Here is a 26,752-nt window from a genome sequence, read left to right on the forward strand (position 1 = left end):
ACAGGCATGATTATCGTTTTATATTTTGAGCTACAAATTTCTCAACAGAATTAGCGTCAAAAAAGATTTTTAACTGAATAATAGCACGAAATTCCTGCTTTTAGTTGACATAAATTTTTTTTAGTGATTATGGTTTTGGTCTGTTGATAATGATCCTAGATATTTGAAAGTATCCACTTTGTCGAAAGAAAATATTATTTGGTATTTTAACGCATCCATAAAATGAAGTATCACGATCCCGACAAACTTCCATTTATTTAGTTTTCTCTGCATTTACTTTTAAGCCTATATCCCTGCAAGCGGTAATTAAGATTTCTGCATTCCTTTCTATTATTTTATCATTACCTATTAAATTTACATCATCAGCATACGCCATAACCTGGCAAATACAATTCAGCTCTGGGACTTGATTGCTGTCTTTGATTTTCCTTATCGTGTTCTCCAGAACAAAGTTAAGTAATAATGACGACAACGCATCTCCTTGTTTCAGGTCATTCTAAACGTGAAAGCTCGTGAACAAGAATTTCTCTATTCAAGCCTTACTTTGGGATTCATTTAAAAATATCTTAATTAATCTACCTTTTCTGTAAGCATATTGTACAATGTTTCCCTCCTACCAGAGTCAATAATTGATGTGGCAGAATGTTGTATTCTCTCATTTCTTTTCAAGTATTAGTCGAATGGTAAATATCTGGTCGATAGTTGATAGATTTTACCTAAATCCGTTCTGATAATCTCCAATAATTTCATCTGCGTATGGAGTCAATCTTGCTAATACAATGTTTAAGAGGATTTATTGGATGTTGACAGAAGAGAAATGCCTCGGTAATTATTAAATCTGTTTGGTTGCTTTTCTTGTGAACTGGAACAGTGATTGATTCTCTTCACTCTTGTGGTAATTCCTCCTTGTTCCCGATAATGAGAATTAGTTTGTGAATCTTGCTCTATAATTTTTTCCTCCAGCTAAAATTAAGTCAACCAGAATTTCGTCTACACCCGGAGATATGTGTTTATTATTTTTAAATAGCGATTACTATTTCTGTCTGGTTAGGTTCTGGAATATACGGTTATGTTGCATGCATTTCACTTTCTCCACGCGCATTAGTTTTTGCCTATGTGTTAAGCAAATCGTCAAAGAAATCTTTCCATTTATTTAAGATGCTATCTGTATCAGTGAGAACTGTTCCTTTAGGTTTCTTTAATATATAAGCACAAAGTTGATAGCCTTTCTTAAATTCGTTGATGCATTTATACATGCCCCGAATGTTTTTGTTTTCACTATTATCTTCAAGTTAATTAATTTTAACTTTCAAAAGTCTTGTTTCTTTGTTCTAAAAGTTTTAGAAGTTTTCTGCCAGATGACAATGAAATTTTATGTAGTTATTTCGTTCGGATTTTGTAGCCAACACAGTTTCTTCTGTTTTCTCTTCTCTGCTACTTTAGTGCATTTCAGGTTTAACCATGGTTTGTTCCTACGTATTTCTGCGTGCTCCAATATTTCTTTTGCTGAAATTTTAATGTTATCTCTAAATTCAACCAAGTATCTTGAACACTAGTGCACTCCGAACCTTCTAAAACCAAGAATCTATTCGACACTTCAATCTGGCTCTCCTCTCACCTGACTCTCCTCTATTTTAAAAAAAATTAAACCGCTCCAGTAGTAATTGCGTTACTTTAGGAAACTTTTTGGCCCCTGGGTCCCTGCCTCAGGACCCATGGTCCCTGGCCGGGGTCAATGACCTAGGGGTACCTAGGACCACCCCCTCTAAATTTTGGCAGGGGTACCTTGGCCCACCCCTAAATTTTGGCAGGGGTACATAGGACCACCCCCCTTAAATTTTGGAAATTGCCAAATCTAAAAATTTGGTATGGTAGCCTAGGACCATAGTATGTACCTCTATCAGTATTGGGTGTCTATGTCGTTCCCTTTCATGGGTAAAAAATTGCCAAAAATTCAAATTTCGGGGGTTTTTGACCTAATTTATCCCCTTGGATGAGGTATTATTACCCTATATGGTTATATGGGCGTATACAGGGGTCCATTCCCTTTCATAAGACATGGGTATATAAATGCACCCCTTGAAAAATTTGGGAGGGGTACCTTGGCCCACCCCTTCAATTTTGGAAATTGCCCAATTTCAACATTGGGTATTATAGTACAGGACCCTAATATGTATTACGGTAAATTTGGGTGGTCCACCTCATTCCCTTTTAGGGGTACATAGGACCACCCCCCCTTAAATTTTGGAAATTGCCAAATCTAAAAATTTGGTGTGGTAGCCTAGGACCATAGTATGTACCTCTATCAGTATTGGGTGTCTATGTCGTTCCCTTTCATGGATAAAAAATTGCCAAAAATTTAAATTTCGGGGGTTTTTGACCTAATTTATCTCCTTGGATGAGGTATTATTACCTTATATGATTATATGGTCATGTATAGGGGTCCATTACCTATCATAAGACATAGGTATATTTGTGCACCCCGGGATGGGTACCTTGGCCCACCCCTTAAATTTTGGAAATTGACCAATTTAAACATTGGGTATTATGGTACAGGACCCTAATATGTATCATGATAAATTTGGGCGGTCCACCTCGTTCCCTTCCAGGGGCACAAAATTGCCAAAATATAAACGTAAGCAATACGTTATACCACGTGTTTGGTTTTTGGTCGATTTTATCCCCTTTGATGAGATGTTATTACCTTATATGGTTATATGGTCATGTATAGGGGTCCATTACCTTTCATAAGATATCGGTATATTTGTACAATCCTTTAAAAATTTGGGAGGGGTACTTTGGCCCACCCCCTTAAATTTTGGAAATTGCCCAATTTAAACATTTGGTATTATAGTACCGGACCTTAACATGTATTATGATAAATTTGGGTGTTCCACCTCGTCCCCTTTTAGGGGTACAAAATTGTCAAAATATAAACGTAAGCAATACGTTGTACCACGTGTTTGGTCTTTTGGCCCAATTTATCCTCTTGCATGAGGTTCTATTACCTTATATGGTTATGTATAGGGGTCTATTCCCTATCATAAGACATAGGTACATTTGTGCACCCCGGGAGGGGTACTTTGGCCCACCTCTTAAATTTTAGAAATTGCTCATTTTATATATTTGGTATTATAGTACCGGACCTTAACATGTATTATTATGATAAATTTGGGTGTTCCACCTCGTTCCCTTTTAGGGGTACGAAATTGCCAAATTTTAGTACAACCACGTGTTTGGTCTTTTGGCCCAATTTATCCTCTTGGATGAGGTCCTATTACCTTATATGGTTATATGGTCATGTATAGGGGTCCATTACCTATCATAAGACATAGGTACATTTGTGCACTCTTTAAATTTTTTTGGGAGGGGTACTTTGGCCCACCCTTAAATTTTGGAAATTGCTCATTTTATATATTTGGTATTATAGTACTGGACCCTAACATGTATTATGATAAATTTGGGTAGTTCACCTTGTTCTCTTTCATGCGTAAAAAAAAATTGCCAAATTTTAGTACAACCACGTGTTTGGTCTTTTGGCCCAATTTATCCTCTTGGATGAGGTCCTATTACCTTATATGGTTATATGGTCATGTATAGGGGTCCATTACCTATCATAAGACATAGGTACATTTGTGCACTCTTTAAATTTTTTTGGGAGGGGTACTTTGGCCCACCCTTAAATTTTGGAAATTGCTCATTTTATATATTTGGTATTATAGTACTGGACCCTAACATGTATTATGATAAATTTGGGTAGTTCACCTTGTTCTCTTTCATGCGTAAAAAAAATTGCCAAATTTTACTACAACCACGTGTTTGGTATTTTGGTTCACCCCTTGGATGAGGTCCTATTACCTTATATGATTATATGGTTATGTATATTGGTCCATTCCCTATTATAAGACATGGGTATATTGATGCACCCTTTAAAAAATTTGGGAGGGGTATCTTGACTCATCCACTCAGTTTTAGAAATTGATTAATATAAGCATTTGGTATCTTCGTACAGGTCTTCAATATGTACAACTATAAATTTGGATGGTCCACATCGTTCCCTTTCATGGGTAAAGAACTACCAAAAATCAAATTTCGGATGTTATTGACCCCTATTTAATACGTTATATGGTTTATTACCTCTATATGTTTATGTTCTCTTTTAAATTTGGGAATTATCAAATAACAAAATTCGGTAAACGTTTTCTAGGACCCATTGGTATTCCTCTTATGGCCAAATATTCAAAATTTAAAGGTTATTGACCGGCTTTATTATTGAATAAGTACAGGATTTATTACTTTTTCATAAGACACAGGTGTATTTGTGTACCAATCTTAAATTTTGGGAGGGGTACATTTCTTATTGTCATATCAATAATTGGTAATTGTTCTTTGGGTAAATCATTGTGATCACGTGATCAGTTATTGACCTATGATGGGATTAGGAGTCCAGGACATTGGTACATTGAAACTTTGTAGGATAATTTGAGAATGCGTCATTGGTATTGATTATTACAGCCAAATATAAACGTAAGCAAGACGTTGTACCACGTGATTGACCTTGATGAGGTAGTGTACAGGGATACATAGCTAACCTTATTGAATCTTATGACTCATAGTCTTAAGGGAATACATGCTACAACACTGGAAAAGTTATTGTTAATGCAATTTGATTGGCTGATCACTATCTTTCGTGCAATCTGATTGGTTGATCACTATCTTTCGTGCAATCTGATTGGTTGCTGATTTTCAAATCTTTGCTGTATTCAGTTTTTAAGTTTTGTTTTACATTTAAAAATCTTGTTTTCGTTCGACATTTTGCATTCACTGATAAATATGATCAAAACCGTTTATTTGTTAATCGAATAGTTAAAAACCGGATAAAGTTTGACGGTTAACCGTGAAACGTAAAAATTTTTTAGTTTGAAATTTTTTTGTTTGAAAGTTTTTGTTTGAAAATTCTTGCTTTCAAATTTTTTGTTTGAATTTTTTGTTTGAGAATTTTGGTACCCCTAGGTCATTGACCCCGGCCAGGGACCATGGGTCCTGAGGCAGGGACCCAGGGGCCAAAAAGTTTCCTAAAGTAACGCAATTACTACTGCTCCGTTTTCAGATATTGAATATTTCCTTTATTCAACGATAGTCTCTCTCTTACTATCACAATCAACTCCTCTGAACGACCAAACATCAGTTGTGCTAGACTGTTCTTTTCTGTCTACTAAAACATGATCAGTCTGGATATGTGTTTTTCCATCTGATGAAATCCAAGTATATTTATAATTGTCGCGATGTGGGAATTTTGTAATCTTCACGATAAGGTTTCTGGATGTTGCAAAGTTCACGAGTCTAACGCCGTTGTTACAACCTTTCTTATGCAGACATTTATTCCCTATAATCGGTTTGAAAATACCCTCTGGTCCTACCTTCGCATTGAAACCGCTTAACAGAATTTTCATATGATATTGAAGGAGATGACCAAATACCCGTTCTATTCTTTCGTAAAAACTGTATTTTTTAAATCGCCATCCTTATTTTCTGTTGGGAATGTGCATTTAAAACAATAATATTACACCACCGACCCTTAAGAGAAGTAAAAGAAAATCTATCATTAACAAATTCAACCTATGTAATTGCTGATATTAAGTTTCGTTTGTAAACGAAAAGCCCTGTTTCTAGTTGGTAATTTTTAATTTGTTCCCCGTAAAAGAACGTAAAATTTTCCGACTTGACTCCTTCATTTCCTTCTCATCTAACTTCCTCATATCCTACTAGGTACAACCTCTATTTCTAAACTCATTTTTTTACAAATTTTAACGCGCCTGCCCTATAGAGACTTCTTATATTCCATGTTTTAAATCTCATGTCGATTTCATTTTCTTGAGTTCGTGCCAAGTTATCAGTTCTGATCCGAGGATTCTGCGAACTTATCTGAACAATCCTTCTTTTACAGAATGAGGTTGTCAGCCTCACACTAAATTCTCAAGCTGGATTATCACCCCTTGTCTGTCCGCGACTGCTTACTCAGTATATTCACAGCTAACCTCTATATCCCAGAGGCCTTCTCCTCGATCCACAACCTGAGGACGCGCCGTGCCGTGGTGACAGGAAGAACACATTTTACGGAAATTAATACAGCTATATTTCAGAAATACAACAGGTACTGATTATCCGAACACTGCTTTAAAACACACAGGAACAATCAATATGCTCGGGTATATGGATGCATATTAAGACTGTGAAAGCTTCAATGCCGTAAAAATCGTAAATTAGAGACTAGTGTCAGTGTAGTATTACATAAATGCAGCGTACGTTTGACTATCCGAACTATTCTTGATGCATCACATTGTTTCGCTTTATAGCTATATAACTTTATAATATTTTTGTAAGTGATTATACTTTTTACCTGTTCTCTGCCAATAGCAACTGTATGAATTTATAATACAAAACTGAAATACAGAAAAATAAAATTAAAAAAAAATAATGTGATATTTCGCAGGGCATCTTATGTAAAGGGCGCCTTGTATTCTTCACAGGTTCTGTACTACCAGTCAGTATTTGAATTTATTAAACAAAGCTGGTATACAGGATAACTAAAACCACTTATCTATAATGTGATGTTTCGTAGGGCGCCTTAGGTAAAGGGCGCACTGTACCTTTCACGGGTTCTTGGCCAACAGTAACTGTGAGTATTTATTGTACAGAACTATGTTATACAGGAGAGTAAATAAAATCGTTCATCTTTGATGTGGTCTCGGAAGGGCACCTAATGTAAAGGGCGCACTGCACCTTTCACGGGTTCTTTACCAATAAAAACTATAAGAATTTATTACTAAAAACTTGTACCTTTATTTATACCGCGATATTTCGGAGGGCCAGCACGGGCCTGATATATATATATATATATATATATATATATATATATATATATATATATATTGGAACTGAGGGTGATTTTAGTGTCAGGAGTCATGATCGGCCAAATATATAGAAATTTTCCGGAAGTGCTGCCATGAGAGTCTCTGTAATAGGCAATTTTTAAAGAAAACTACCTAAAAATCAGGGGAGGGGAGGATGGTAAAAATAGAACTCCTCCTGGTACAACCTAAGAAATTCTTCAAATATCTTTGTTCATGTGTCTCATGAGTCAGTCTTTCTAGAGCATGCTTAAGGAAGCTCATGTGCACAATTTCTCCTAGTGTGTACTAAGAAAAGTTTTATTTTCATCTTCCTGAAAAGTTTCGTTTTTGGGCAATGGTTATTATTATTATTTTAATGCTACGTCCCGAGGAAGGAGTTACGTAAAGGACTAAAATATGATGATATGATGCTGATGATGATACCGAAAGGTAGCTACATTTTCTTTGCGAGCATATTCGTAAAAGCTATTTCCCCTATTTGATTTTCCAATTTGCCTTTAGACACCTTTCGTTGTTCTGTATGTACATATAAGCAATTTTAAAAGCAGTTTAAAATTTTCCTGTCGTAATAATTGTCCAGCAGTTAGTAAGCGCAAACAACAAAGAAGTTTGTGTTAGCTGAGTCAACGAGACAGATTCACGGGTTTGTATCCCCTTTTCACAGGATACCTTCTAATTTTTCAATACCGTAGGGATAGTCTGAATTCTGGTTAGCCCTCTGTAGTTCAATGTATTGTTGATGTTCGTGACCAATCATGCAGGACGTACAAGAAATATAGATTAACTCTGTATCTGTCATCACTATTTATATGTACTGCGATTTTTCCTAAGAATAACAAGACCCTTCATCTAATTTTAATTCGGTTTATAATAATAATAAATCACAGCCATATTCGATCCACTACTGGATGAGGCCTCCTCCCAGAGGAAGGAATTGGTCTACTGCTCCCACGTTGACCAGACGGGTTGGGAGAGGAGAGCCGAAGCTTTCACTGTGATCGTCACTATCTTCATTCATAGCAGTTCCCCAATTGCATTACGATGCTGGGTGGGCACCGTTCCAGACCCACGCCTCGGAAACCATCGTAGCGTCGGGCATCGAACCCGGGACCCCTCAGTCCGTAGTCAGCGACGCTAACCACTAGACCACTACCGGGGCGGTCTAGTGGTTATTTGATAATATATTTTTAGTAGTTTCACTGCTTAAGCACCAGGTTGTAATTGAAAACTAAGAATGTACTGTTTCCTGAGAAAATGGCTTCTAATCTTGCTAAATGTCTAAGTTTCTCAGAGCTTTACTTAGTTTCACCAAATCAGTGTTCAAACACTATCTTCACATTTTTTTTTCTTGCTAGGCCTACTACTTCTTAATCATTGCAAGGGAAAAATAGCCTTTTCTGAAGTTCTCATGCACGATAGAACTGTACAAACCTCAGTAGTGTTCTTATATTACTAAAAGGTTGTAAAGCAATTTCAGAAATGTCCAACGAACATTTAGTAATACTATTTTAGCCCTAACTACTTTCCAACACTTAAAATTTTAATACATTTCTGATACAAAAATGACACTTTAATTGCGAAAATTAGACAAGTAATTTCAGCATTGCTAATAAAATTAACTTCTGCAGCACCTCCAGTAAAATCTCTTGATTTTTCACCAGTGACACCATGAATTGAAAGGGTACATGGTGTAACAAATGAGGGTACTTATCCAATTTGCCAACCCTTTTTAACATTATTTTTCATTTCTTCGTGATTGAGATTTTACTAGTGTTAGTTTTTACCCCGATGTGGACTCCCATCTTTCCGTATACGTATACGTCCGTGTAACGGCATCCTATCCTATTTGTTCTCTTATATTCCTGATTTTATAAATACTCATTTAAAAGCCCCATATCCGGTTTTCTAAGAACTGTCTACTGATCTCAGGGTACAAAAATAGATGACAAAGAGTCTGCAGCACTTGCTGCCAGTGCTGCTGGTTTAAGTGTGGGTTTCAAACTTGTTTGGATCAACTATTATTCCGTTAGATGGTTTAAAGAAAAAGTTCTAATACACAAAAATTACAAATAACTGGTCTTGCACGAAATTTTGTTGCAGAACTACCCCTAATGAAATCTAGAGTTAATGTGTAATAGAAGCATTTTTATTTCTTTTACAGAAAAAATCCTATTGAATACAGATGCCTAAGAGTGACCACTGTGTTTTATCTTCAACTGCATACGAAAGAATAAGGAGAGAGGTCAACCGACAGTTTGAAGATATAGTGGCAAGTGTTGAACTCTCTAGGAATAATGAATCAGACAGTACCATTGTTTGTGACAAAGATAAGTTTCAATTCGTACAAGAAAACAGCACATGTACATCAGCACATGAAGTCAGTGTTAGTGACATCGAATTAATGAATGTAGTGAATTCAGTATTAGTGATGTTGAAAGTAGTGCACACAGTGACTGCGCGATATATATTCAAGATACAATTTATTTTTCTGACTTTTCCGTAGGAAAAGCCAGATAGGCATATGCACGTTCTACACCCGTAAATCTGGTATTATTTTTTCAGTCATAAAGGACCCTGCCCTTTTCTTATGGAAAATTGCTCTCGGTCAATTTATTATTTCTAACTATGCCACGGTTCCCACCCACCTGAAAAACCGGGAAAAGTCAGGGAATTCACCTTATTCGTAAAAAATCCTGGAAAAGTCAGGGAATTTCAATATGAGTTTATGACTTTCAAATCCAATTTTTAACTTTTATAGTGCTAAGCAGGAATTTCTTCTGGTTCATCGCAAGACGAGCCAGTAGTTTGACATTTCTTTTTTAAATTGATGTTACGGCTTTTAAACGACGAATATAAATGTACATGCACAATATACCTCTGGTCAGAAGAAATAAAGTTCCTTTTTTATATTATATACATACCTGGAAATTTATAAATTGTGCCCTGGAAAACCAGCAAAAGTCAGGGAATTCGTGCTTTCCAAATAAGTAGGAACCCTGTATGCACAAACGAAAGGTTTTGATGTGTAGGTAGAAAGTCTCCATGGGCACAAATCTCTAACAATTATATTTCTCGAGTTATATAGGTTTAAAGTCACGCGATGTCATGAAAACCGCGTGAAATGAAACTGCAATCTGCGCGTACTCCACTGACATTCCGCGTGATACATTATTCGCCAAAATATTACTTCGGAGGATACGATGGCAGTTAGTCAATGACATCAAAGCTAGCAGAAACTCATAATGGCATTGGCTAACTGGCTTTCGATCCCCTCGAAGCTGCATTTTCGCGAATAATGCATCACGCGGGTTGTCGAAGTAGCTTGTAGTTCACGATGCGATCACAGATGTTGCGCAGTCCAGTCATGGGCACATTATAGTTTTATTTCACGCGGTTTTCATGACGTACTGTAAACCCATATAACTCGAGAAATATAATATTTAGAAATTCGTGCCCATGGAGACGTTTTATCGACACATCAAGGCCTTTCGTTTGCGCATAGTTAGAAATAATTTGACCAAGAGTCATTTTCCATAAGAAAAGGGCGGGTTCCTTAGAATTAAGCACATACATTTTTCTGTGATATAACTTGAAGATATTGACCATTTGCACTTTTCTTTAGATTTCCTCTTCTTTTGTGTTTATAAATAAGCGTTTGTTTGAATAAAGTGAGATTTTAGTTTTAATTACTTCCTTTGGTTCTTTCCAGATTTTATGCCTTCGTAAAATTACTTTAAAATTCATTATTAACTTCTGTAACACTCTCGTAGTGATGCACAATCAATGCATTATTTTCTAATAAGGCTATAGTTCAATTTGCCACACAAATGGAAGTGAGAACTCGTGGCTCATAAGTGCAGGATCTCTCATAATTTATATTTACAGTTTGTGCACTTTACTCCCTACAGTCAAACATTCCAACATGTAATAGCTTATCAACATGTATATTTTAAATCTAAAATCAAATGATGTGTGTCACGATTGAAAAGGGTTTATTTTTTAACTCTGTTTGGCAACACATGTCTTAATTCTTATCTCCTCGATGTATTTTTTACACTTATTTGTTGCTTCAACCAAGGTCAGTTCAAGAAGCTTAATTGTTGAAACTTTGCATTCAAAAATGATAACGCAAATGTAAAGTAAAAAAAAAATCATCAGACAATAATAGCAAAATATAACCTTGTGCAATTCACCATGTCTGACAATTTTAACATTCTCGGTTGACATTTTTATCGAAAGCGACGAATTATATTTTAGAGTAAAAAATACATTCGGGAGATAGAAAGATGTAGAAGCGATGGAGGAACGCCTATAGGTTAATTTTTTCTTTATTGGATCTTTTTAGTTGGTGTCCAACAATTCCCCAATATCCTGAATAGCATAAATAATTATTGAATTATATTTTGCTTCAAATTATGTGAAATTCTTTGTTATCGTTAATAATTGTCAAAACTCCTTCGTCAGTTTGTTCTCCCCGTCCTCGTCCCACTCGCCATATTGTCCGCCTCCTTAATTTTCCACCAATTAGCAGGAGGCTTCTGCCAACACAGAATACTGTACTTTAAAGTCCCAAAATGCCTGACCTGATTGAATTTTTTTTAACAATAGCTATAGTAAGAATGAAAAGAAAATTGCTTGTTCTTAGTGCAATTGTTTTATGCTTATAATTGGTTATTCAAATGCACTTTCTCCCATTTTTATTCATAGAGATTTTGACTCAAAATCTGCAGAAACAGAATGAAGCAAATGATATTCCTGCAGATTTTGAGCCAAAGCTGTGAAGCCTCTATGAATAAAAATGAGAGAAAGTACATTTGAATACCCATTACTTTAAGAACAAGCAATTACTTCTTTTTATTCTTAGCTATGGTTACTATAATTGAATCACATCAGATAATGTTTGGACTACAAAATACGGTGTTCCATGTTGGAAGAAAAAGCATCTGCTAATTGGTGGAACACAGGCGTTTCGTGGCGGCGGGACCGCCGATTTCTGTCACTGGTGAGCCACCCAACAGTAAAATTGGAAAAACGGAAACCGGGCCGCCCGCGAGCGTCGCCACTGACCCACCAATTTCTAACGACGCGTCGCTGGTGGGCCATCCAACTGTAACATAACAAAAATATATAAGCGGGCCGCTGGCGATTGTCGCGGCGGGACTACCGATTTCTGTCGCTGGTGGGCCACCCACCAGTAAAATTGGAAAAACGGCCACTGGGTCGCATGCGAGCGTCGCTTCCGGGCCACCATTTCTTAGCGACGTGTCGCAGGCAGCCCATCAGTGGCCCACCGGCGTTTACGGCATGGGGTTAGGTCATTGGTGATGTCATTACTGCTCACATTCCTGGACTTTTCCCAGAATATTATCCATTTTTTCTGTGATTGGTCGCCCACAGCGTGTGGCATTCTGGACATCAAATTTTCTGGAACTTAAAGCGACTGAATTGTGTTTTTGCTGTTTTTTTAACGTATCTTGTTCATAAACAACATTAATTTCTTCGCAGGCCTGCGCAGCATTTACATCTTTATTGCAATAAAATCGTAATGCAGAGCGTTTACCTCTGGTGCTTGGGGTCCCGGGTTCGATCCCAGCCCCCACCAAGTGAACTTTTTGGTGGACAAACACCGTGTGCGTGGGTTTTCTCGGGGCTCTCCCGTTTCCTCCTACTTTCTTCATTCCACCATTTCATTCATTACTCATCATCACCGTCTCCTTTAGCCTAACCGGCATAACCCTGGGACGTAAAACTCAAAGATTTCATTTCATTTCAAAATCGTAATGCAGCTTTGCCGAAAGCACACTCATTTTCACGACATAATGTCTTACGTCTGAATGAGAGAATATCGATACATTTTGCATATACTTGCTTCAACCGTCGGCTAACGAATGATATCAAGCCTTACTCTCTGAGACTCATATAATCTGAGATTGGGATACTCACGCCATCTTTTGTACAAAAGGCTCACTATTTTTGAACCTGAAAGTGAAATTATGCCCCTTTTGCATCAGGACTTGAGATTCATACTCTATGCATCAGGACTTGAGCAAACTGTTATAGGTCTTCTCTAAGCCCTTTATCAATGCATTTTCTACTACTATGCCGCTCACTAAAACGTTTCTTGGGAGGAAATGGGAGTATCCCGAGAAAACCCAAGGACACGATGTTCTCCACAACAAAGTTACTTGGTCGGGGATGGAACCAAGGACCCTACGCAAAGTGTGACAACGTAGCACTCCGTATAAACTGCGATATCGAAGGGCGCAAAGCTGAGAAAATCATAATGTCATATTTGTGATTATTTATCTCTTAAAACAAGTCAAAACAGTTTGATTGAAAAAGCTACTTTAAGATCTTTCTAAAAGTTTTTTTAAGATTGTTAATACACCGCAGCAATTCAGAGATAATGATGTCTCACTTTTTACGGAATAACAAGAAAATTACTATGTGTTGAGTAATGAAATTTTCAGAACTTACAGGTAACATATGCATCTACATATGGTGCACAGGAAATTATTTCATGTTATCTCCTTTTCGAGATATAGTCCTATAAACATTGATTTACCAAAAAAGTACGAAAAAATACGCACTTTTTCATTAATTTCTATTTTTTCTCACTACACAGTACCAAGAAAATTTGTATGTCTTAAGTATTGAAAAGACAACATTCCAACAATTCCAACGAGGTACGACAATGTAATATAAGTTTTGACTGGACGTCACGGCAGCACCGCCAAGTCAGGGGCCTATCTTTATGAAATGGATAGTAGATAGTGTACCCATTGATGTGTCGTATTTTCTTCCTCGATGAGCGATGTAGCCAGCAAGAAATCGAAACCCTTCCACTTAGCAATCTGTCTGTTGTTCAATAGCCGGTGATTCGGTAGGTGTTCTGTCATCTGATACAAAGATATTTTCGATTTCGGTTTCGCCTTCAATCATTGCCAAGGGTTGCGTCATATCTGGTAGAATTCATTCTAATAACTCGATGTCAAGAAATCTCCATCATCTTCTTGCGCGATAGGAACTTCATTTGAAAGAGGGATTTCATTTATATTTTTCCCCATAAGCAAAAGCCGCAAACGGTGTTTAAATTCGATTGGTGTCGGATGGTCATAGCCCATGTAACCAAAATGGCTGGGCCAACGTTAAAATCAGGGTTATGTTTAAAACAAAATGTATAAAACATGTGTTTTAAACGAGGGACATTGTTTTATTCAGTTTGTTTTAAACGTGTTTTTTTTTCGACTATTCTAACGAACTATTCTAAGATCCAAATTCACAAATTTAAAACTTGGGTATTTTTTGATCACTATCATTTCCATAATAATGAAGAGTTCTCGCATCATAAGCTAGAAGAAATTCTCTGACAAATACAACACAACTCAAGGAAAAGAGCAGTGACTAGCCTACAAGGAGCAAATGCCATATTTTAACTAAACAGTTTTTAAGATACATCTTCATCTGCAACATGGGCAGCTAATAATGATTAATGTCTATGGCATAACAAGATAATTAACTCTAGACGCCCGCCAGGGATTTTAACAAAATGGTAGACTCTCACGTTCGGGGCTCTGGTGACCTCCCTAATTTTCACAGTCATGAGTTATATACCATTGGAAAGCTTATAGACCACAAATTCCAATGAGGTAACATTCGTGAAATTCCCGCCGTATTCGTAGAAAAAGAATACATTGAAAAAAAAGACATTAAAAATCATTAAAAATATGAAAATATTGATTTTGCGGGGACCTGGCACCCTTGCAGCCACCCTACGCTGACAAAATGATGAATGTGTAGGCCACATACGTGGCCGGGTGACATCCAGAAGTCCTAAACGGAAGAAGTCCTAAAAATATAGGCACTAGACCTAAATTTTAGGACTTCTGCAGTTTAGGACTTCTGCCGCGATATGATTTTTAGGACTTGTGCCGTTTAGGTCTTGTGCCTTTTCCATTCACTTGCTTTAGTTCTGAAATTCGCCACCACCACACGAAATTGCGACGATGCAGCAACTAGTAGGCAATAATGTTACGGACGTAGCTAATTTCAACAGTAATAGTTATATTCGTATTGCTACGATTATTATTATCACTATCTGTTCTGCACTTATACACGAATTACGTAATACAACCAATTTAATTCTAAGAATTAAATACATAATTAGTTAAGAAATTCGTTTCTTTCGAATGGAGATACGAGAATCCCAAGACAAATTCCTAAACCAAAAATAAATAAATAAACAAAAAATTAAAAAAAAAATGTTAAAAAGCATATTTTACCAGAATCCTGAAACCAAGCAAACATTCAGAATGCAATATATACTGTGCGGAGCGTATTTTATTAAGAGTAGGACAAAATCCATCGAAGTTTACTTAATTGGGACAAAAGTTCACTAGACATTTCACGAGTGAACATTAAATACTAACTGTATACATAAAGAACGTAGTAAATTCAAAATTGAACAAATAACAATTATTATGCAATACAGTGGGTGACATTCATAAGTACTAAACGGCACAAGTCCTAAAAATATAGGCACTAGACCTAAATTTTAGATCCTTTGCCATTTTTGCAGAAATTACTACATACGGTAGTCATTTAGTGGTGTAGCCTGCACATTTTTCTAGGGGAGCAGGCTTTTTATATATTAAAAACAAATCAAAAGTTTATTTCCAGATTACGAAAGCTTCAATAAGACAATAAATTTATACATATTACACATGTACATAAACACATGATATTATTATATTTCCAGTTAGTTTTTTTTTTTTTTTTTTGAAACCTGGACCTTGACAGAGCGTAAATTTAAAACCACAGCTTGTGGGAAATGTACGAATAAGTTAGTTATAAGAAATCGGAAACTGTTCATGGAAGTCCTTTTGTTTGACTGTATTTATCTTCTGTACTCTTATATAAAAGAGTAAAGATGAGTGATTCTTTGGGCATACTACTACAAGTAGAGTCGTTAAATTTTAATTATAAAATATAATTTTCTTATGAAAGCAGTACATAAGAAAGAATGTTTGGAAATAAGTATCGTAAAAAGGTGGGGCAAGGTTCTTTAAAGGGTAGTGTATCTCGCAAGTTTTTGAAGCTAGTAAAATGAAACTTGGCATATAAACTTTCCTGTTTAAAGAAAAGCTGAAAATTGAACACATAAAAGGTAAAGAGCAGAGGAACCACTTTTTTATATTCGAATTCCCCATTACTTACTCAGAAAATATGTAAATAAATTAAGGAAGGATTTGTTTGAGCTAGATGCGTGAAGCTCGGTATTTGATCTTTTAACTAATAGTAATAAAATACTATATGTTTCAGCGTCTTAAAAATTACACTTCTAAGGGGGAGGGTCAGTTTCTATAATATTAAAATATCCCACTGCTTATGAGATTTGGGTAGAAAACTCTTTAGGCCTCGGTTCATCCAGTTAAGTTAAACCTAACGAGAGTACTAAGTGGCTGATTAATTAGGTTCTTTTAATTATTTTAACATGTTGACGTAGTTTAATTCTTTTAAAATTGTATTCTTTCACATTCTATTATAAACACCCTTCCTTTGTTTTAATTATTAAACACGTTTAATAAACATGAAACAGACTAAACCCCGGTACCGGCCAGGAATGTGTTTTTGGTTTTAAGCCATCATTTGCCGTCCGTAACATAACCTTTGATTTTAACTTGACGTACTATCAAGACTCAAGTCTCAGAAATGTAGCATATATGAAATGTACTACTACTACTATTACTACTACTATACTACTACTACTACTACTACTACTACTACTACTAATAATAATAATAATAATAATAATAATAATAATAATAATAATAATAATAATATGTACTTGTGAAATATGTATGTATCTATGTGTTATTAATTCTTTCATAATCTTGAAAGAAACTTTTGATTTGTTTTTAGTTTGTAAAAATCAAGGCCCTCTAGAACAACTTCCTGGCTACTCCCTGAATGACCATGTATTGGTTTCTGTACACGTATTGTGTTATCACTTACTAGTCTAGTGTTATTTGTAGAACAAGACAATGGTTCTTGTCTTGGAATATTACTAGTTTGGTGTGGTAGTACAGTGATGGAGTGTGACCTATAATTTAATTTCTCTGTAGGGTATGCTATCTGCAATGCAATAAACTGTATATGCTTCCTCTTCCTAACAAGGCTGAGCGATAAGCCCCTGGATTCCATTACAAATAAAGACGAAATTATTTTATAAACTACTTGGTGAACCTTTGTTAATATAACGCTATTAGTTCTTACAACCTTTTGTTAATCTTATTTAACAATTGCAAAATGGAATAAGGGAGAAAATATATAATGATGATGATCGTTTATTTACATAAGGTATACATACAACGAAAGGGAATCTGTTGGTCACTACTGCGTATCTGCTAAACCAGGGTCAAACTCTGTGTGTCACAAAAGTTAGTTTATCAGAGTTTAAAATAATATATATTTTGTTTGACTTACAAAGATTATCATATTAGCAAAATGATTTAAAATAACACGCCAGGCATAAGATAAGCCTTAGGCTATATCGCTTAGTACTGTTTTAAGAGTGAATCTATCATTTATGCATTAAATTTCATTACTGACTACTTACACGTTTCGGCCTCATATTGGAAGTCAGCTTCTCGTGTTCTTTTCCTATCCCACGATAACTGTTTTAATTGCACACTAATTATAGGCACTACAATTCATTAGATGTATCACGTATTCCTCTTCCAAGCCTAGAGTAGCTATCAGGTTTGAGCCCACTACAAACCTCTTTGTGTGGCTACGTAGTCGGGATCGAACTTTTGACCTCTAAAGACAGCTTCAGTGGTAGCCCACAGCAAACCTCTTTGGGTGGCTATATAGAACTGTATGGATCTCAGGATCTCTGAGGTAGGCAACAGTCACAGCCCTCAGCAAACCTTTTAGCGTGGCTTATGGAGCTAAATAATACTGAATTTAACTCTGGGCCTCTCTCTTCCGAAATCGAGGCAGCCTGTTAATCAAGAACTCCTCGGCAAACGTGCAGCACCTTGGCCTTACCCTCCGAGAAGGACCTCCGTGACCTCAAAACCCGAAGTTTAAATACTCCTTACTGTTCTTGGTTTTTCAGGTCACGAACTATTTTCTGTAACTAAATTTTACTGAGTGCGGAATTGATTAAACGTAAAGTTCTTGTATTAAATAAATTTATTTTAATTATATATCTTTCTCATTAATTACAATTAAGTTGCTTTTCAAAGATCCTCTAAAATTTCAGTGACGCACTATGGGCTATAAGCCATTAACTTCTATGGCCATCCTGCTACAAACTGCAGACTTAAATAATCGATAAAGCATTTCAGTAGTAAGTAGTTGCCACAATACCAATATGAACGTATTTAATTCCAATGGTAATAACTATCTTAGTAACACTAAAATTATTATTAATAATGATAACGAGTAAGGAGTAGTTAATTTCGAGTATGACAATTATTTAGTACAGAAAGACTTCTGTACAAGAAATATATGTGTAAAAATAATTTAATTCAAAACAACACAAGAAAAGCAAAATTTTTGACGTACATAACTAAAACAATATTATGTTACTAATATGAGGTCAATGGTGTGGGAATAGAGAAAAACAGACATTATGAAAGATCTGGGAATCACATTTGCTAGGAAGTTAAAATTTTGTCAAAATAGAAATATATCATGGAAAGAGCCAGAAAGGACAGTAGGCTCCTTATTTATTATTTCAAAACGGTAGAATATATATTTATACAAATAAGTTGTAAGAACTAAGGTTCTGTAGTATGAAACAGTACGGTATATCTAAAACTTTGACTAACAGATTGACAGTATTCTTCTTATGGACGCGATGGTAGCGCCACAAGAGATATTTAGGACTTCTGAACTTTAGATCTTGTGCATTTTATGATTTGTGCCACGAAATGATTTTTAGGACTTGTGCCTTTTAGAACTTCTTCCATTTAGGACTTGTGCCGCGAAATAATTTTTAGGACTTGTCCATTTTAGGTCTAATGCCGTTTAGATCTTGTGCCGTTTAGAACTTCTGCCGCGTCCCCATATTTGTGACAATAATGTAAGAAATGGTTGCCATTGCGTAATGAATTCGTTACATGTAGGAAATATTTTCAGAAAAAATATGCGCAGAAAACATTCATTGAATTAGACATTCTCTCCCCTCCCCCACTAGTACCACGTCCATATGCCAATCATTTTTGCTGCACACATCATGTATACGAACAAGAATTATTCTCTAGACCACTTCAGTGAAATATATCTTGTGTTGTATGGGACCGTCCCGAAAATAAATGTAAACTAACCAAATTTGACCCACTCTTCTTCTATAAACAACAAGTACACATAAAGGTTACTACCATGTAGGGGACAACCTCATTGCTTCACATACCAATTTTTATGGATGTACCACAAAGGGGAGAGGAATACCCACCAAAACTTGATGAAAAAAAATGAAAAATTAAAGTCGAACTTCATTCTCCCTTTGTCAGAGAGAGAGAGAGAGAGAGAGAGAGAAAGAGAAAGAGAGAGAGAGAGACTTTGAAAGAGTATGGGTGCCATTTTATATCAAAATCACCACCAAATTTGTTTTAATATTAACGTAAATAGCTAACCTCGAATCGAAATCCTCTTTACTACAGAAAAACTTTTAGTTCCTGTAATAACATTTCTGTCAAATAAAAAGAAGCTAAATGTATCAACAACTTAATATAGCTCTATGGCCTATGGACACAGGAGGTTCAATGCCGTGTTTACAAAAGCTCTCCATTGATTTCTGTCCTTAGCCAACTGGGCCCAGTTTCTACTTCATATTTCAATCTCTGCGAGAACATTTTTAATATTGTCCTTCCATCTGCGCCTCGGTCTTCCTAACGGTCATTTTCCTATTTTGATTTCTAGTTACAACTTCTAAAGCGTTTCTAATTTCTTCCATTCTGGCTACATAACCTGACCATTTGAGCCTTCTAGACTTGATGACCCTAACAATGTTTGGTAAACGGTATAAAATTATGCAGTTCCTCCTTATGAAGTTTCCGCCTTTCCCCATTCCCGTTCCTTTTGGAGTTCGAATATTGGTTTAAGAATCTTGTTTTCAAATACTTTCAGTCTGTGATTTTCCCTGAGAGTCAGTGACCATGTTTCGCAACCATACAGCACAACAGACATGATTATCGTTTTATATTTTAAGCTACAAATTCCTTAACAGAATTAGCGACAACAAAAGATTTTTAACTGAATAATAGCACGAAATCCCTGCTTTCAGTTGACATCAAATTTTTTAGTGATTTTGGTTTTGGTCTGTTAATAATGATCCTAGGTATTTGAGGGTTTCCACTCTGTCGAAAGAAAATATTATTTGGTATTTTAACGCATCTATAAAATGCCTTATTACGATCCCGAAAAACTTCCATTTATTTAGTTTTCTCTTCATTTGCTTTCAAGCCTATATCCCTGCAAGTGTTAATTAAGATTTCTGCATTACTTTCTATTATTCTATCATTACCTATTAAATTTACATCATCAGCATACGCTATAACCTGGCAAATACAATTCAGCTCTAGGACCTGATTGCTGTCATTGATTTTCCTTATCATGTTCTCCAAAAGATAGTTAAATAATAATGACGACAACGCATCTCGTTCTTTCAGGTCATTCTCAACGTGAAAGCTCACGAACAAGAATTTCTCTACTCGAACCTTACTTTGGGATTCATTTAAACATATCTTAATTAATCTACCTTTTTCGGTATTGCAAATTCTGTAAGCATGTTGTACAATGTTTCCCTCCTACGAGAGTCTAAAGTCAATAATTGATGTGCCAGGATGTTGTATTCTGTTATTTCTTTTCAAGTATTAGTCGAATATCTGGTCGATAGTTGATCTATTTTACCCAGGGTGCGAATTGCCGGGGGGCATGAGGGGGATTTTCTCCCTCAATCACATTTTGTTCCCCCAAAAGAAGTCAGCTGAAGTATTCCCACCGGGGATGCTCACTTTCCTCCCAAACTATGCTTAGTATAACGCCAAATTTCACTGATTTTTGTCATTTCTTGTAAGTTTAATCTTCTGTCTGTATTTCGAAATGAGCGATGTAAACTATTCAGTTTTGGTCTTTTCTAATTTCCCCACTATTTTCACCGTTGTTTACTTGAACTTTGTTACTATGACTACAGTTGTTATATGCAACCGTAACCTCGTACCCTTCAGTTCATCGTCGTTCGTGAATTTGAATGTACTAATTGAGCATAAGAAAGTCATATATGGATTTATAAGTGCTCTTAGTGGTTGGCCAAAAAGAAGTAAACAAATAGCTTCTTCCACCATACTTAGGGAAGTTCGGACATGTCATATTCATTCTCTACATTTGTATCGATTGCCATCTTATTTTTATTTTTGTTATATTTTTTCATTCTCCAGTGTATTCTTTATTAGCACATGGTCCTCATTGCCTAGTAGTTTGTGTGTATGCAACTCAAAAGCTGCGTTTGATTTGTGGTAATTAGCATAGTAATCACTAGCAGAGATCGCTAGAGTAATCGTAGCATTTTACAGTTTACGGAAATTAACTTTTGAAACTACTCAAAATCTGAGATATATATTCTCTTGTGGTTATATGTTAACATACACGCTGGGGATGGGCCCCTAGTGAGCAGACATGTGAGGGTGAGTAAGCGCATAATTGAATATTTGTTTCAGCATTTGCTAATACGACTGGTTCTCCATGTTATTGTCTGTGTCTGTATAAGCACTTCAACTGGAGGGGACTTTTTCCATCTTTCTTTTCGCTGTACAGTTTGCTGTCCACGGCAATAATGTTGTCTGGAAAACTCCAATGTAATGTTTTACTTTATTTGAATAACGTAGCACATAGTGAATCAACTCATCTGTTACTTAACAGTAAAGTAATTGTAAGTGTTGAATTTCGAGCTGTCACGGAATTGCTATTTTTTAAAAAGGCATAAAAATTGCAGCTTTAGCGGGGAGTAGAAGCGCAAGCTCGAAATTTGAATTGAGATTTTTCAAATACTTTTCTCGTATGATAGGCTAATACCTAGATTTTTTTAAAAGTAAGTCCGGTTTAACTGATAATTTTCCTGGTTTTCATAATACTGAAGTAGTTTTGTTTTTCAAGCTGTGTGTAATAACGCGAAATGGAAGATATCAATATGAGTAGAAAAATTAACATATGCTTGTGATAATGGTATCGCTTGGGCCGAATTATTAAGTAAATGAACCTTAGAGAACTACGGGCACAAGGGTGAGTACATTTAAACACGTTCAGAAAGATTAGGTGTGGTGTGTGCATGTCAGAGAATATATACATAGTTATTGTCAGTAGATTATTGAATAAATAAATCTCTTACTTATTAAAGATGTCATATTTATGTGTGGGTGGGTAAGACATTATTGTCTCATTTTGAAGTATTGCACCTTCAGACTTTACGTCCTGTTGGACTAATTTTATCCCCCCTAATATAGATTATCTAATTCGCACACTGATTTTAGCTAAATCCATTCTGATAATCTCCAATAATTTCATCTGCGTATGGAATCAATCTTGCTAATACAATGTTTAAGAGGATTTATTGGATGTTGACAGAAGAGAAATGCCTCGATAATTATTAAATATGTTTTGTTGCTTTTCTTCTGAACTGGAATAATGATTGATTCTCTTCACTCTTGTGGTAATTCCTCCTTGTTTCCAGATAATGAGAATGAGTTTGTTTATCTTGCTCTACAATTTTTCCCCTCCAGCTAAAATTAAGTCAACCAGAATTTCGTCTAGAGCTCCTCCGAGGCTAAGCGTGGCTCCCTTTTGCGTGGGAGACCCGGGTTCGATTCCTGGCGGGAGCTCATGTGGTTCGGATTCCACGTTAATCAGTAGGTCCACGTCTCATATAGCCTCGTTGCTGAACGGGACGTTAAACTCAAAATCAACTCAACTCAAGAATTTCGTCTACACCAGGAGATGTGTGTTTAATTTTTTTAAAAAAATAGCTATTTCTATTTCTGTCTGGTTAGATTCTGGAATATACAGTTATGCTGCATGCATTTCACTTTTTCCACACGCATTAATTTTTGGCTATGTGTTAAGCAAATCGTCAAAGAAATCTTTCTATCTATTTAAGATGCTATCTGTATCAGTGAGAACTTTTCCTTTAGGTTTCTTTAATATATAAGCACGAAGTTGATAGTCTTTCTTAATTTCGTTGATGCATTTATACATATCCCGAATGTTTTTGTTTTCACTATTATCTTAAGTTAATTGATTTTCAAGTTAATTAATTTTAACTTTCAAAAGTCGCGTTTCTTTGTTCTAAAAGTTTTAGAAGTTTCTCGCCAGATGACAATGAAATTTTATGTAGTTATTTCGTTCGGATTTTGTAGCCAACACAGTTTCTTCTGTTTTCTCTTCTCTGCTACTTTAGTACATTCCTGGTTGAACCATGGTTTGTTCCTACGTTTTTCTGCGTGTTCCAATATTTCTTTTGCTGAAATTTTAATGTTATCTCTAATTTCAACCAAGTATCTTGAACACTAGTGCACTCCGAACCTTCTAAAACCGAGAATCTATTCGACACTTCAATCTGGTTACCCTCTCACCTGACTCCCCTTTATGTAAAACAAAAATAAACCTTCGTTTTCAGATATTGAATATTTCCTTTATTCCACGATAGTCTCTCTCTTACTATCACAATCAACTCCTCTGAACGACCGAACATCAGTTGTGCTTGACCGTTCTTTTCTGTCTACTAAAACATGATCAGTTTGACAACGTGTTTTTCCATCTGATGAAGTCCAAGTATACTTATGAATGTCGCGATGTTGAATTTTGTAATCTTCGCGATAAGGTTTCTGAATATTGCACAGTTCACGAGTCTAACGCCATTGTCATAACATTCCTTATACAACATTTATTCCCTATAATCGGTTTGAAAAATACCCTCTGGTCTTACCTTTGCGTTGAAACAGCTTAACAGAATTTTCATATTGTATTGCAGGAGATGATCAAATACCCATTCTTTTCTTTCGTAAAAACTGTATTTTTTTAATCGCCATCCTTATTTTCTGTTGTGGCATGTGCATTTAAAACAATAATATTACACCACCGACCCTTAAGAGAAGTAAAAGAAAATCTATCATTAACAAATTCAACCTATGTAATTGCTGATATTACGTATTCGTTTGTGAACGGAAAGCTCTGTTTCTAATTGGTAACTTTTAATTTGTTCCTCGTAAAAGAACGTAACATTTCCGAACTTGACTTCTCCATTTCCTTTTCGTCTAACATCCTCATATCCCAATAGGTCCAACTTCTATTTCTAAACTCATTTTTTACAAATTTTAACGCGCCTGCCCTATAGAGACTTCTTATATTTCATGCTCCAAATCTCATGTCGATTTTACTTTGCGGAGTTCGTGCAAAGTTTTCAGTTCTGATCCGAGGATTCTTCAAACTTATCTGAACAATCTTTTTTTTTTTTAACTTTTTACAGGATGAGGTTGTTAGCCTCACACCAAATTCTCAAGCTGGATTATCACCCCTTGTCTGTCCGCGACTACTTACTCAGTATATTCGCAGTTAACCTCTATAGCCCAGAAGCCTTTTCCTCGATTCACAACCTGAGGATGCTCCGTGCCGTGGTGACAGGAAGACCACATTTTGCGGAAATTGATACAGCTATATTTCAGAAATACAACAGGTACTGATTTTCCTAACACTGCTTTAAAACACACAGGAACAACCAATATGTTCGGATATATGGATGCATATTAAGACTGTGAAAGCTTCGATGCCGTAAAAATCGTACATTAGAGACTAGTGTTAGTGTAGTATTACATAAATGCATCGTAAGTTTGACTATACGAACTATTGTTGACATTGTTTCGTTTTATAGCTATATAACTTTATAATATTTTTGTGATTCTAATCCTTACTGTTCTCTGCCAATACCAACTGTATGAATTTATAATAGAAAACTGAAATACAGAAGAATAAAATTAAAAAAAAATAAGTGATATTTCGCAGGGCATCTTATGTAAAGGGCGCCTTGTATTCTTGATAGGTTCTGTACTAACAGTCAGTATTTGAATTTATTAAACAAAGCTGGTATACAGGATAACTAAAACCACTTATCTATAGTGTGATGTTTCGTAGGGCGCCTTATGTAAAGGGCGCACTGTACCTTTCAAAGGTTATTTACCAACAGTAACTGTGAGTATTTATTGTACAGAACTGTGTTATACAGGAGAGTAAATAAAATCGTTCATCTTTGATGTGGTCTCCAAAGCGCGCTAATGTAAAGGGCGCACTGCACCTTTCCCGGGTTCTTTACCAATAAAACCGGAAGAATTTATTACTAAAACTTGTAACTTTACTTATACTGTGATATTTCGGAGGGCGCACCGGGACACGTCCCGGTGTCCCAGCACGGGCCTGATAAAATGCAATTGACGGAAAGCTTCATCTTTCAAAAATACTTTGGTACCAAATCTTCTCTCTAGCTTAATTAAAGGCTGAGCTATTGATGTTTGTTGTAAAAATAAATGTAATTTACCTCAAAAAACTTAAACTCCAAAAAATTGCTAACTTTGTCCCCTCCCTTTTCCCCCATATAAGCAAGAAGTACAAATACACGATATTACCATGTAGTGGCCTACTTCATTGCTTCACGTAACAATTTTTATGAATCTATCCCCCCAAGAGGGAAAATGGCCCCCCAAAAGACTGTTGAAAAAACACGATATTTACCCTCCTCCCATATACATAAAATTCACACCAGCAAGGCTGCATCTTTCAGGAATAAATTGGTATCAAAACCATCTTCCAGCCTTAATTTGAGGTTTAAGACTGAGGCATTGAGGTTTAAAGCCCTGACACAGCAGTTGCGTCAATGGACGTTTAAAGATTAAGAATGCAGACGACAGTAGTTCATATAGGAAAATATAACCAAAATTCGCCCCATGCGCTCTCCCCCAGACAATGGAGAAGGTTAGAATTCGAAAGAGAGAAGCATTATCCAACTGCCACATAAATTTGATCCTTCTAGGTTTAAAAGAATAGAAGTTATTGTCATTTGAAATTGACAGATTGCTTTGGAACAATACTGTAGTTGTTGGAAGTCAAAAGACAGAATAATGAAGGTGTCACATAATTTAGATCATTGTATTTGTAAAGGAATTAAAGTTATTCACATTTGAAATGGATAAATGGATTGGAAGAATGCTGCATCTTGTGGAGGATGGATAGAGGACAAAAAGATGCCAAGTTTAAGAAAAAATAGCACTCATTAATGTCACGAACTGAAATTTTTAGACTAACACCTGGCCAAAGTTATATGTCAGTTTGAAAAAGTTATTGCAACATTTGCGGAAAAACCATACTGTTGGACACCACCTGCATGCTGGTGGACACTATTGTACAGAAGCAAACAGAATAAAATGAGAGAAATGTTGGCAGAAGTTAGACGTCAGTTTGACAAAGTTATTGCGACAATTATTTTTGAGATTTCATTGGAACAATGTTGGAGACCGGAAGCCACATTCTGTTGGACAGCACTGTATACAACCGATGAGAAAACTTATGTGACATTTATTGTTGGGGAGATAGAAAGAGAATCTTATGTGCTACTTGTGAGCACCTGTGTGTTACGATTTTTGAGATGAATGCACACTTGTTTTAACAAAGAGACATTTGAAATAGATGAGAAAGATCTTTTCACTTGTTAGACAGATAAATGTGACATTTAGCATTATTAGCTTTGCCATGTTAACTTTCTTTTTTGCCCTGCTGGTAGCAGAAAA

Source organism: Thermobia domestica, chromosome 7 (assembly GCF_964235325.1).
Source record: "Thermobia domestica chromosome 7, izTheDome1.hap1.1, whole genome shotgun sequence".
In the NCBI taxonomy this organism is placed as follows: Eukaryota; Metazoa; Arthropoda; class Insecta; order Zygentoma; family Lepismatidae; genus Thermobia; species Thermobia domestica.